A 15,097-nucleotide genomic window follows, 5' to 3' on the forward strand; every position below is an offset into this window, starting at 1 on the left:
AACATTGGCACCTACAAATGTGACTGGGCAGAGTGACCTCATCATTAGTGAACAGGTCTAACAACAGGTCATAGCCTCTAATCCTGACCCTAACCCAAAGGCAGCCATACTGGCTGTGACCCTGCTTTCCCAGAACAGTGATTTAGGTAATAAGTATGTTTCCCATTCTCAACCTGTTCATTGATATTTCTGCACGTTGTGAAGGTGAAAAACTACAGACAGAACATATTTCTTCCTGATTTTTTGATTCTTTTTGTCTTTATCTGCAGTATATTGCATAGCATATGACACGTAGTAACTGCCAGGAGATGTATATCATCCTCCAGAGCAGCAGGGAAACGTGTGTCACAACATGGAGGAGTCCTTGACATAGAACATTGCCTCTCCACGCTACGCCGAGCATGTACAGAAGCTTCCTGTTTATACAGAGGTGAGAACATGGTGCATATTGTACAACTCAGGCCCAAAATAAAAGAACACAGGTCCTGCTCCGAGACGACGAAGACAAAACAGATCAGGACAATAGACATGCAGAGGCATAGCGAGAAGACGTGATCATAACTCGGCCCCAGACCTCATTTACCGATAAGATATTTCTTAAAGGAGAACTTTGGACACAGGAGAGGTGCTGTACTTTTTATATTTAAAGCTACAGACTAATTTTTACATTTTAGCATCTTTTAGTTGTTATCTCTATCACAACTATTTATTCTCAATGGCAATAGTTAAAGTACAGCCAAAATTGATGTATAGTGTGGATTTTACACTTGCAGCAATATGCTGCAAATTTTCACGGCAGATTTCATCTCTGTGTTTTTTTTAGCAGTCTGTCGCTATTTAAAATTTGCAGCTCCTTTAGTAATGTTATTTTTCCCCACTGTGGAACTGTTGTGAAAACATTGAGCAAAGTTCGATTACGAATAATTATGTTGTACCAAAGTGTGGTACCGCAATGGGGTCCACATGAAGGCCATAATAATAATGGCTTTTACTGAACATCAAAATGTAAAATACTTCCCTTTTGACCTCACTTGTTTTTGCATTTGCTTCCCAAGTCCCATATGTTGTAATAAAGTTTATGTCAATGGATGAAAAGTTAATATATTTTCCACCTTAAAATCCCATAACAGAGCTATGAACATTACAGCAGCCAATGACCAGAAATAACAATAATATAAAGCATAGTATAGCATAGCAAATGATGAGATGTGGACCGGGCTTTAGTGAATATACTAACCTGAAGTGTTTTCTTCAATGCCTTACATTGGTTACCATGACAATAAGTTACATAATAATCACAAGTCATTTGTAACACGAGAGTGAAGTGGAGGAAGTAAAAAGTCATAAAAAGAGGAATTGTTCCATGAAACAACACCTTGCCCAATTGCGGTATATACTACATATCCAGGGGTGCTTTAAATATGATGCACTTCTCCTGTTTTGTGGCCCTTTAAAAATATAACACAACAATCTTCATCTCTGAATCATTAACTATTACATAGTGAATCTGTTGTGCCCCTATGGATCGTGTCCTATGCCGCTCATTCCCACTGACGTAGTCACAATGTTTATCACGTCCCGCACATTTCTGGAACATGTCCAGGCAAGGAGTAATCCCCGATCCCTATACACCAGGGTACGATCCGCTTCATAGACCGATTATGGAACTGAAAGGGAAAGTATCATCTTTTCTATGACATTCTGTGATCTGTAGTACAGTACTGAGCTATTCGTTAGCTCCTTCCATTGACAGTTGCAGTGACACTTTTCACCACTGGCAGACGCTGTCAGCACACTCCAGTGCAACACAGTCTCCACCAAATAATTAATCTACACAAAAAGTGACCAATATCAAATTGAGAGACTTAATTGAAAACAGCCCCCATGGTGATTAATGCACCTTGGGAATGTCCCCCACCCATATCCTGGCACCTGGGGTCTCTTATACGCCATACCGTTTGGCTGCCTCTATACTGGCATCAACACCACGGATGTAAGACAAGCGTTGCCCAAATCTGATGGGTTTTAGCTCCTGGCATAGCCTGAATGTTCACTAGAAGCAAAGCTTTCTTCACAAGCCAAGAGGTGTCACATTGTTTAATATACCGGTAGTTTTTGAAACCAAGAAGATCCCGGGAGGTCCATGTGCAGAGCGCACGTTACTATATTAGCATTCAGCTGCAGTCAGAAATGCAAATCTAAGGTGGTTAGGAAATACGGAGCTTTTCACCCGGACAGTCCAGGCCACAGCTAGAGCCATCCTTATACTTTCCTAAAGGAGGACACATTTTTCAACCATTCCACCAGCTTATAGGTCTCCATCCATCCTTTTCATGTGTCATGACTTTAGCCAACCTGCTTGAGATCTCACAGAATCTGTTGTAACGTTCTCTACTCAACGTCTGACGATTAAACAGGAGGCTCAGTCCCACGCCTGTCTCATTCCTGAGAGCTCTGCTATGACTTACCTTTCCTACATTTCTTGCGTAGTTTACTTGCTCCCCTGGCACATTATGTGGCTTCAGCCACACACGGTCCTAACTTCCTGCAACCAGCTCCTATTATAACCTACAACACAAGTACATGGGACTGAAAACCATCAGCACATACGAGTAAGTCACATATAACTCTTCCTGTTTGTTGCCTAAACACACACCTTTACCAGTGTCCTGACGCTTCCTGTGACCATGTTAATGCTGGCACCTCCTACACTACCGTTCAAAAGTTTAGGGTCACCCAGACAATGTTGTGTTTTCCATGAACGCTCATACTTTTATTAATCAAATGAGTTGCCAAATTAATGTAAAATCTAGTCCAGACATTGACAAGGTTCGAAAAAATTTTTTCTTTGAAATAATAATTTTCTCCTTCAAACTTTGCTTTCATCACAGAATGCTCCCTTTGCTGGAATTCCAGCATTGCAGACCTTTGGCATTCTAGAAGTTAATTTGCGGAGGTAATCTGGATAAATTTTCCCCCATGCTTCCAGAAGCCCCTCCACAAGTTGGTTTGGCTTGATGGGCACTTTTTGGTACCATAAGGTCAAGCTGCTCCCACAATGGGGCTGAGATCTGGTGACTGTGCTGGCCGCTCCATTACAGATAGATACCAGCTGCCGGCTTCTTCCCTAAATAGTTCTTGCATAATTTGGAGGTGGCTTTGGGCCATTGTCCTGCTGTAGGATGAAATTGGCTCCAATGACGCGCTGTCCACAGGGTATGGCACGGCGTTGCAAAATGGAGTGATAGCCTTCCTTATTCAAAATCCCTTTTACCTTGTACAAATCTCCCACTTTACCAGCACAAAAGCAACCCCAGACCATCACATTACTTCCACCATGCTTGACAGATGGCGTCAGGCACTCTTCCAGCATCTTTTCAGTTGTTCTGCGTCTCACAAATCTTCTTCTTTGTGATCCAAACACCTCAAACGTGGATTCTTCTGTCCATAACACTTTTTTTCAATCTTCCTCTGTCCAATTTCTGTGTTCTTTTGCCCATATTAATCTTTTCCCTTTATTAGTCAGTCTCAGATATGGCTTTTTCTTTGCCACTCTGTCCTGAAGGCCAGCATCCCGGAGTCGCCTCTTCACTGTAGACGTTGACACTGGCGTTTTGCGTGTACTATTTAATGAAGCTGCCAGTTGAGGACCTGTGAGGCGTCGATTTCTCAAACTACAGACTCTAATGTACTTGTGTTGTTGCTGAGTTGTGCAGCGGGGCCTCCCACTTCTTTCTACTCTGGTTAGAGCCTGTCTGTGCTCTGCTCTGAAGGGAGTAGTACACACCGTTGTAGGAAATCTTCAGTTTCTTGGCCTTCATTTCTAAGAACAAGAATAGACTGTCGAGTTTCACATAAAAGTTATTTTTTCTGGCCATTTTGAGAGTTTAATGGAACCAACAAATGTAAGGCTCCAGATTCTCAACTAGCTCCAAGGAAGGTCAGGTTTATAGGTTCTCTGATCAGCCAAACTATTTTCAGCTGTATTGACATACTTGCACAAGGGTTTTCAAGGGTATTCTATTACACAGTTAGCAAACACAAAGTACCATAAGAACACTGGAGTGATGGTTGTTGGAAATGGGCCTCTATACACCTATGAAGATATTGCATTACAAACCAGACATCTGCAGCTAGAATAGTAATTTACCACATTAACAATGTATAGAGTGTATTTCTGAATCATTTAATGTTAGCTTCATTGGAAAAAACTGTGCTTTTCTTCCAAAAATAAGGAAATTTTTAAGTGACCCTAAACTTTTGAACGGTAGTGTATGTCAGTAAAGCCCCCCATACACATTCGACTAATATCAGATGAATCCACTAAAATAGACAGGTTTGTCACATTCTAATGTGTATCGGGTCACCAGTCAACTGATAATTGGGGAAGATGACGATCGGGCATGGCTGATTTCGGACTGCCGATCGTTTTGTTTTCTCAGAAATAAGCCGCCGGCAGATATGTCTAGCAGTGGCTCACTCATAGAGAACATAGGAGCTCTTGACTAAGTGAGCACTCTTGTGTATTGGAGAGGCTGCCGGGATGAACAATTGGCCATAGCATCATTCAGTTGACAGTCATCTAATGTTTATGTTGACTTTGCCCATTATTCTGGCAACACAACACACTGTACAGCACACAATAACATATTATAACAATCATATACAAAGCAGACACACAACCCATATGCATTTCAATTGAAATACTGTATCTGTAGACAGTTTTTTAAGGTGCTATACCTACAGTCTTTTACTTAAGGTATAAAATGTTTGAGGTTTTCCCCCTTTATAGAGTCTTTAAAGAGACTCGAAAAGAGAAGGTTAATAAACCTGTTTGGTAATGTTTTTCCACTATGTTAGCAATCTATGGAAACCAGTCTCTTTGTCTTCTGATCTAATAGCAAGGTTACGATTTTGGGACCGCTATGGGGGTTAATTGCAGTCCAGGCCAACTCCTGAAATGCCAAGAAAGACCAAAGAGGTTTATCACATCTAAAGCCAATGCAATCTGAAATAGAAGACTAAGCTTTTCATCGGATGTCCATCAGAACATAATCTCATCTGAACATGCACCTGCCTCTTCATGATCATCTCCAGCTATGCCATCACACTGATTACTATATTTGCCCAACTGCCAGCTGCTCCCTTTGACTTCAATGGCCAATTCCAAATGTCAAGTCAAAATTAGGAGCCCAGTTTGAACCAAATTTGAGTTTCATAGAAATCCAGATACCTTTCTGGCCATCATAAATGATTTTAGAGAGTCAGCATACATAAATCCTTGCAATAACATTTATCACCACTGGAGGCAACAAATGCATTACATCAATATTAACAGAATGATTTTTATATACCGTGGTACAGCCTGATGCAAAATCTATTTTATGGCCTTTGTTCCCTTAATTAGACAAGCGTCTTAGGGGGCAGAGCAAAAGTTACAGCTAGCTGTAGACTATATACCTAGTATGGCTACATCACTGCTTAGATTTACATTGCTTGCATTGGGCTTTTGTCTATTCTAGTCTTAGGGAGCCATGGACCCTACTGGGCATTTGCATGTTGCTACCCAGAGTATACATACACATACTATACATACTGCCTGGAATGGACTTATTCTATGCTAGGGTTAGACTTGGCCACTTGTCTCCATGAGGTCTAAGGAGGACATTGGTTTCTGCTGAAAGACCAGCTGCCTAGCCCTCAATGAAGCTCAACTGGTGGCATTCATGGAGACCATTTGTAGACAAATAGTAAATGTGGACAGCTATAACCAAGACACGCTCTATGCCGAGTCCATGAGTTGGTGCTTTGGTAAAATGTCTTCTACGTGTGCCAGGCTGCTACACAAAAGTTTCCAGTGCGGTGCGGCGATGTCGACATTTGCATGGATTATTTATTATTAAGTGGCCAGAAATTTTGAATGTCCAGAATTATCCACTGGTTTGAATATAAATCTGAAACGTCTGTCATCAGTGAGAAAGGATGAATCCTACGAGTGTCGCAAGAAACGATCCACACGTCAACTGTTCTAAGACAATTCAGGTGAAGTTGAACCGGTAAATCTTAGGTGACTGCTGAGCCTGCATATCCAAACCCAACACGTGATACAGTCCCTGTATCTAAGCCTAGACTATGTGGTTAAATTTTCTGAGTCTTTGAGTCACCCATGCTTCGTGTTATTGTATAGCCCCTGTCCTCCTCAAATCTTCATTTCAGATCCTTCTTTCAGATTTTACATTAAATTTACCAGAGTGTCTCATCTACAGCCGTCTGGAAGTTAAGAGCATCCAAGTAATATGGGATCGTAGAGGACATGTCCTCTAGGTGTTTATGCCTATTAATGGTGGTCTATGCAAGTCTCAGGCACAGGCACTGCTATTGGGGGGTGCTTCGTGGCCCATTACGGTCCCCAAACCTCTCTTCTACAAAAGAGAGCACCAGTATTATATATTGTACAGATTTTGCACTACTTGGCAGACAGCAATGTCTGTCGACTCACTGACCGGTCTGTGTTTTCAGAGTGGAGAGGGAAATAAGCAGCTACCAACCATCTCAGCTTGCCTCCGGTGAGAGGAAAGGAAAGGACATGTTCAAATTCAACATGCTCAGTCTTACTTCTTTTTCCATCAAGGGAGAGTTGTACAACTCCAATACACAACAGATAGCGGGCTGCCAGTCCCACCAATATTGTTGGTTTTACCAAACCTTATCTCATATGGGCACCTAGACTCTTTCTGTCCCCAAGATGTCTTGTTTCGAATATTCCGGCGTGAATCCAGAGGTTGGGACATGTACAACCAGAATCTGCTGTAATCTCTGTGATCTGAGGGCTTTCCTCAAAATTCTTTGCCCACACCCATTAGAAGCGCTGTATGTATAGCAAGTTTTCGACTCGGTGGATCCAGCATTTTAAAAGACTTTCCTGTTTTACGATGCCCTGAGCCCATGACTATATCCAGTCTATCCGTAGTAACTAATCCAAGGAATCTGATTGCTGGATGTACGGAACAGCAGGGGCATAACTACAATAGGGGCAGGTGTTTCAATCGCACCCAGGTCCTGGAGCCTAACGGGACCCAAAAGTCTCTTGGGCTTATATAAAAAAGACCAATAGTAGTAAAAACTTGCAACAATTGGGGCCCCCGATTTTGCATTGGGGCCCATGAGCCACTGAGAAACAGGTCACACCAAAAACTGGAAAATTACTTATCTGCAAACACAATATAATCCTACAGAGCGTTCACACAATATTAATGCTGACACGTGTGTACACCGAGCCCCGTACACGGACTACTAACCACTCACACGCTATGGTCACGCAACGTACAACATTTATACTCGGCCCTGGACTTTAGACGTCCTAAGGTTGTGCGTCACAGCATTTTATGTGGTATCTGATATTGTAAGTCAGTAATCACTGTGCTCACAGCTCTCTTCTCATCCTAGAGATTGCTCATGGGCCACCTCCAGATTAAGAGTGCTCACAAGCTGCCCCCTAAACCAAAGGATGCTCACAGGCTGCCCCTTATACTATATGGTGCACACAGGCCACCTCTGATTCCAAAGTGCTCATGGGCGATCTCTCATTCTAGAGTGCTCATAAGCTGCCTTTCATTTTAGAGTGCTTACAAGCCACCTCTCATCACAGAGTGCTCACAGGCTACTTCTCATTCTAGAGTGCCCACAGGTCCTGTCTCTCGCTAGAGTGCCCACAGGTCCTGTCTCTCTCTAGAGTGCCCACAGGTCCTGTTTCTCTAGAGTGCCCACAGGTCCTGTCTCTCGCTAGAGTGCCCACAGGTCCTGTCTCTCGCTAGAGTGCCCACAGGTCCTGTCTCTCGCTAGAGTGCCCACAGGTCCTGTCTCTCGCTAGAGTGCCCACAGGTCCTGTCTCTCGCTAGAGTGCCCACAGGTCCTGTCTCTCGCTAGAGTGCCCACAGGTCCTGTCTCTCTCTAGAGTGCCCACAGATCCTGTCTCTTTCTAGAGTGCCCACAGGTCCTGTCTCTCTCTAGAGTGCCCACAGGTCCTGTCTCTCTCTAGAGTGCCCACAGGTCCTGTCTCTCTCTAGAGTGCCCACAGGTCCTGTCTCTCTCTAGAGTGCCCACAGGTCCTGTCTCTCTCTAGAGTGCCCACAGGTCCTGTCTCTCTCTAGAGTGCCCACAGGTCCTGTGTCTCTCGAGTGCTGACAGGTTGCTACTAGTTCTAGAGTGCTCAGAAGATTTCTCCTATTGCATGATGCTTACATCTGACCTCCTAATCCACAATGTGCCAGAAAGACATGTCTCAAAATGAAATCGGGCCACATCTCATCCCACAGAGAGATCTGGTTAATGCCATTAGCTGCTTTCATTGATAAACTCATTTAAATAATAAGATATTTGATAACTTAATGTTGACTGTGGCACATAAAGCATTTATGTCAGGCAGTAATATACAGAGGAAGCATGCAAGGCCTGACGTAAATCCAATTAACTCGGAGAAAACCTGGCAGACCGACATAGTATTCCACCCTATGTCTAACTCCTGTGTGCAAAGTTTCCAGGCTCTTCTGCGTGACACAATCTCATTTAATATTTCAGCACTTCTTAATTTCTCTGTGTATAAGATTTGTCAAGTTCATTCAGGCAATAACTCAACTGATGTGTGTGCACCTCGCAGAAGAGGAAGCACAACGTACAATGTGCGGTTTACCAGACATTCACAACAATAGAGAACACATCCGTACAATCTGTGTAATGAAGCAACATGTACAGCCTGTCGATCCTGCTGCATACTGCTATACACTGACACTGGGAATGTACAGGGGTGTAACGCCTGAATAATAGGGCATGACAAAGTATTATAGTACTTATACTCACTACTATAATACTGCCCCTATGTAAAAGAATATAACTACTATAATACTGCCCCTATGTACAAGAATATAACTACTATAATACTGCCCCTATGTACAAGAATATAACTACTATAATACTGCCCCTATGTACAAGAATATAACTACTATAATACTGCCCCTATGTACAAGAATATAACTACTATAATACTGCCCCTATGTACAAGAATATAACTACTATAATACTGCCCCTATGTACAAGAATATAACTACTATAATACTGCCCCTAGGTACAAGAATATAACTACTATAATACTGCCCCTATGTACAAGAACATAACTACTATAATACTGCTCCTATGTACAAGAATATAACTACTATAATACTGCCCCCTATGTACAAGAATATAACTACTATAATACTGCTCCTATGTACAAGAATATAACTACTATAATACTGCTCCTACGTACAAGAACATAACTACTATAATACTGCCCCTATGTACAAGAATATAACTACTATAATACTGCTCCTATGTACAAGAATATAACTACTATAATACTGCCCCTATGTACAAGAATATAACTACTATAATACTGCTCCTATGTACAAGAATATAACTACTATAATACTGCCTTGTATGTACAAGAATATAACTACTATAATACTGTCCCTATGTACAGGAATATAACTACTATAATACTGCCCCTATGTACAGGAATATAACTAGTATAATACTGCCCCTATCTACAGGAATATAACTACTATAAAGCTGCCCCTATGTACAAGAATATAACTACTATAATACTGCTCCTATGTACAAGAATATAACTACTATAATACTGCTCCTATGTACAAGAATATAACTACTATAATACTGCTCCTATGTACAAGAATATAACTACTATAATGCTGCCCCTATGTACAAGAATATAACTACTATAACACTGCCCCTATGTACAAGAATATAACTACTATAATACTGCTTCTATGTACAAGAATATAACTACTATAATACTGCTCCTATGTACAAGAATATAACTACTATAATATTGCCCCCTATGTACAAGAATATAACTACTATAATACTGCTCCTATGTACAGGAATATAACTACTATAATACTGCCCCTATGTACAAGAATATAACTACTATAATACTGCTCCTATGTACAAGAATATAACAACTATAATACTGCCCCTATGTGCAAGAATATAACTACTATAATACTGCCCCTGTGTACAAGAATATAACCACTATAATACTGCCCCTATGTACAAGAATATAACTACTATAATACTGCCTTGTATGTACAAGAATATAACTACTATAATACTGTCCCTATGTACAAGAATATAACTACTATAATACTGCTCCTATGTACAAGAATATAACTACTATAATACTGCTCCTATGTACAAGAATATAACTACTATAATACTGGTCCTATGTACAAGAATATAACTACTATAATACTGCCCCTATGTACAAGAATATAACTACTATAATACTGCCCCTATGTACAAGAATATAACTACTATAATACTGCTCCTATGTACAGGAATATAACTACTATAATACTGCCCCTATGTACAGGAATATAACTACTATAATACTGACCCTATGTACAAGAATATAACTACTATAATACTGCCCCTATGTACAAGAATATAACTACTATAATACTGCACCTATGTACAAGAATATAACTACTATAATACTGCACCTATGTACAAGAATATAACTACTATAATACTGCTGCTATGTACAAGAATATAACTACTATAATACTGCTCCTATGTACAAGAATATAACTACTATAATAATGTCCCTATGTACCAGAATATAACTACTATAATACTGCCCCTATGTACAGTAATATAACTACTATAATACTGCCCCTATGTACAGGAATATAACTACTATAATACTGCCCCTATGTACAAGAATATAACTACTATAATACTGCCCCCTATGTACAAGAGTATAACTACTATAATACTGCCCCTATGTACAGGAATATAACTACTATAATACTGCCCCTATGTACAAGAATATAACTACTATAATACTGCCCCCCTATGTACAAGAATATAACTACTATAATACTGCCCCCTATGTACAAGAGTATAACTACTATAATACTGCCCCTATGTACAAGAATATAACTACTATAATACAGCTCCTATGTACAAGAATATAACTACTATAATACTGCTCCTATGTACAAGAATATAACTACTATAATAATGTCCCTATGTACAAGAGTATAACTACTATAATACTGCTCCTATGTACAAGAATATAACTACTATAATACTGCTCCTATGTACAAGAATATAACTACTATAATACTGCTCCTATGTACAAGAATATAACTACTATAATACTGCCCCTATGTACAAGAATATAACTACTATAATAATGTCCCTATGTACAAGAATATAACTACTATAATACTGCCTTGTATGTACAAGAATATAACTACTATAATACTGCCCCTATGTACAGGAATATAACTAGTATAATACTGCCCCTATCTACAGGAATATAACTACTATAAAGCTGCCCGTATGTACAAGAATATAACTACTATAATACTGCTCCTATGTACAAGAATATAACTACTATAATACTGCTCCTATGTACAATATAACTACTATTATACTGCTCCTATGTACAAGAATATAACTACTATAATACTGCTCCTATGTACAAGAATATAACTACTATAATACTGCTCCTATGTACAAGAATATAACTACTATAATACTGCTCCTATGTACAAGAATATAACTACTATAATACTGCTCCTATGTACAAGAATATAACTACTATAATACTGCTCCTATGTACAAGAATATAACTACTATAATACTGCCCCTATGTACAAGAATATAACTACTATAATACTGCCCCTATGTACAAGAATATAACTACTATAATACTGCTATGTACAAGAATATAACTACTATAATACTGCTATGTACAAGAATATAACTACTATAATACTGCTCCTATGTACAAGAATATAACTACTATAATACTGCTCCTATGTACAAGAATATAACTACTATAATACTGCTCCTATGTACAAGAATATAACCACTATAATACTGCCCCTATGTACAAGAATGTAACTACTATAATAATGTCCCTATGTACAAGAATATAACTACTATAATACTGCCTTGTATGTACAAGAATATAACTACTATAATACTGCCCCTATGTACAGGAATATAACTAGTATAATACTGCCCCTATCTACAGGAATATAACTACTATAAAGCTGCCCCTATGTACAAGAATATAACTACTATAATACTGCTCCTATGTACAAGAATATAACTACTATAATACTGCTCCTATGTACAATATAACTACTATTATACTGCTCCTATGTACAAGAATATAACTACTATAATACTGCCCCTATGTACAAGAATATAGCTACTATAATACTGCTTCTATGTACAAGAGTATAACTACTATAATACTACCCCCTATGTACAAGAATATAACTACTATAATACTGCCTCCTATGTACAAGAATATAATTACTATAATACTGCCCCTATGTACAAGAATATAACTACTATAATACTGCTCCTATGTACAAGAATATAACTACTATAATACTGCCTCTATGTACAAGACTATAACTACTATAATACTGCTCCTATGTACAAGAATATAACTACTATAATACTGCCCCTATGTACAAGAATATAACTACTATAATACTGCCCCTATGTACAAGAATATAACTACTATAATACTGCTATGTACAAGAATATAAATACTATAATACTGCCCCTATGTACAAGAATATAACTACTATAATACTGCTCCTATGTACAATATAACTACTATTATACTACCCCCATGTACAAGAATATAACTACTATAATACTGCTCCTATGTACAAGAATATAACTACTATAATACTGCCCCTATGTACAAGAATATAGCTACTATAATACTGCCTCCTATGTACAAGAATATAATTACTATAATACTGCCCCTATGTACAAGAATATAACTACTATAATACTGCTCCTATGTACAAGAATATAACTACTATAATACTGCCTCTATGTACAAGACTATAACTACTATAATACTGCTCCTATGTACAAGAATATAACTACTATAATACTGCCCCTATGTACAAGAATATAACTACTATAATACTGCCCCTATGTACAAGAATATAACTACTATAATACTGCTATGTACAAGAATATAAATACTATAATACTGCCCCTATGTACAAGAATATAACTACTATAATACTGCTATGTACAAGAATATAACTACTATAATACTGCTCCTATGTACAAGAATATAACTACTATAATACTGCTCCTATGTACAAGAATATAACTACTATAATACTGCTCCTATGTACAAGAATATAACCACTATAATACTGCCCCTATGTACAAGAATATAACTACTATAATAATGTCCCTATGTACAAGAATATAACTACTATAATACTGCCTTGTATGTACAAGAATATAACTACTATAATACTGCCCCTATGTACAGGAATATAACTAGTATAATACTGCCCCTATCTACAGGAATATAACTACTATAAAGCTGCCCCTATGTACAAGAATATAACTACTATAATACTGCTCCTATGTACAAGAATATAACTACTATAATACTGCTCCTATGTACAATATAACTACTATTATACTGCTCCTATGTACAAGAATATAACTACTATAATACTGCCCCTATGTACAAGAATATAGCTACTATAATACTGCTTCTATGTACAAGAGTATAACTACTATAATACTACCCCCTATGTACAAGAATATAACTACTATAATACTGCTCCTATGTACAAGAATATAACTACTATAATACTGCCTCTATGTACAAGACTATAACTACTATAATACTGCTCCTATGTACAAGAATATAACTACTATAATACTGCCCCTATGTACAAGAATATAACTACTATAATACTGCCCCTATGTACAAGAATATAACTACTATAATACTGCTATGTACAAGAATATAAATACTATAATACTGCCCCTATGTACAAGAATATAACTACTATAATACTGCTCCTATGTACAATATAACTACTATTATACTGCTCCTATGTACAAGAATATAACTACTATAATACTGCCCCTATGTACAAGAATATAGCTACTATAATACTGCCTCCTATGTACAAGAATATAACTACTATAATACTGCCTCTATGTACAAGACTATAACTACTATAATACTGCTCCTATGTACAAGAATATAACTACTATAATACTGCCCCTATGTACAAGAATATAACTACTATAATACTGCCCCTATGTACAAGAATATAACTACTATAATACTGCTATGTACAAGAATATAAATACTATAATACTGCCCCTATGTACAAGAATATAACTACTATAATACTGCTATGTACAAGAATATAACTACTATAATACTGCCCTTATGTACAAGAATACATAGTAGTGATATTTTTGTATATAGGGGCAGTATTATAGTGGCAGAGCTATATTTCTAGCAGCTTCTGTAATGTGCCCTTTAAAGGGTTACATTATATAACGATGAATAAGACCTATTCTCAGTCAGTTATTATGCGTCGTCTTAGAACAGACCATTAATTAGTAATTATAAAACATTGGTTAATGAACCATTCTTATTCCAGGTCCTTTGTTTGTCTGCGTGTAGTCACAGGCTTTGGGGCAGAGCGTAATCAGCCTGGAATGTATTAACAGGACATTACATGATTCATTCAGGGCTAATGTCCCTTTAAATGCAGGATCCTTTAAGAGTAAAGTATCCACAGAGCACATGGAGCAGGCATTACCTTGCTCAGATGGCACAGTCACTGCCGGCTTGTGGTTTGCAGCCCGGGCTTGTCTGTGCACTACGTGACTGAAGCGGCTTCATCCCATTAACTTTCCTTTCTAATAATATAAAAGTGGCTGCAGTGGAAACTGGGACGAATGTTACTCAACCTCCAGCCTGGAGCGACCCGGCCGAGAGCTGCAGACACGGGACTGGGCCGCCGCTCATCTGCAGACAGTACGGTGTGCAAGGTACTAACATGGCAGAGACGCCCAGTGCTGGCGAGATCACACAGAATGTGGTCGGTCAGATGGAAAGATAATTCCATGAGTCTCAGTGTAATATCGTAGGGTCTCCACCCTCCCGCACTGCTGTATTCTGCTAGGGAACACACTACCGGACACTCCCCTTTTTAAAACTGATCTG

General features: G+C 38.6%; 1 protein-coding gene across 2 annotated transcripts in view; it reads right to left on the reverse strand.

Annotated features, from left to right (window-relative positions):
• Positions 1-15,097, reverse strand: part of LOC143804212 (uncharacterized) — an 88,228-nt gene that overhangs the window by 23,376 nt on the left and 49,755 nt on the right. The window lies entirely within an intron of this gene.

Source organism: Ranitomeya variabilis, chromosome 2 (assembly GCF_051348905.1).
Source record: "Ranitomeya variabilis isolate aRanVar5 chromosome 2, aRanVar5.hap1, whole genome shotgun sequence".
Classification (NCBI taxonomy): domain Eukaryota; kingdom Metazoa; phylum Chordata; class Amphibia; order Anura; family Dendrobatidae; genus Ranitomeya; species Ranitomeya variabilis.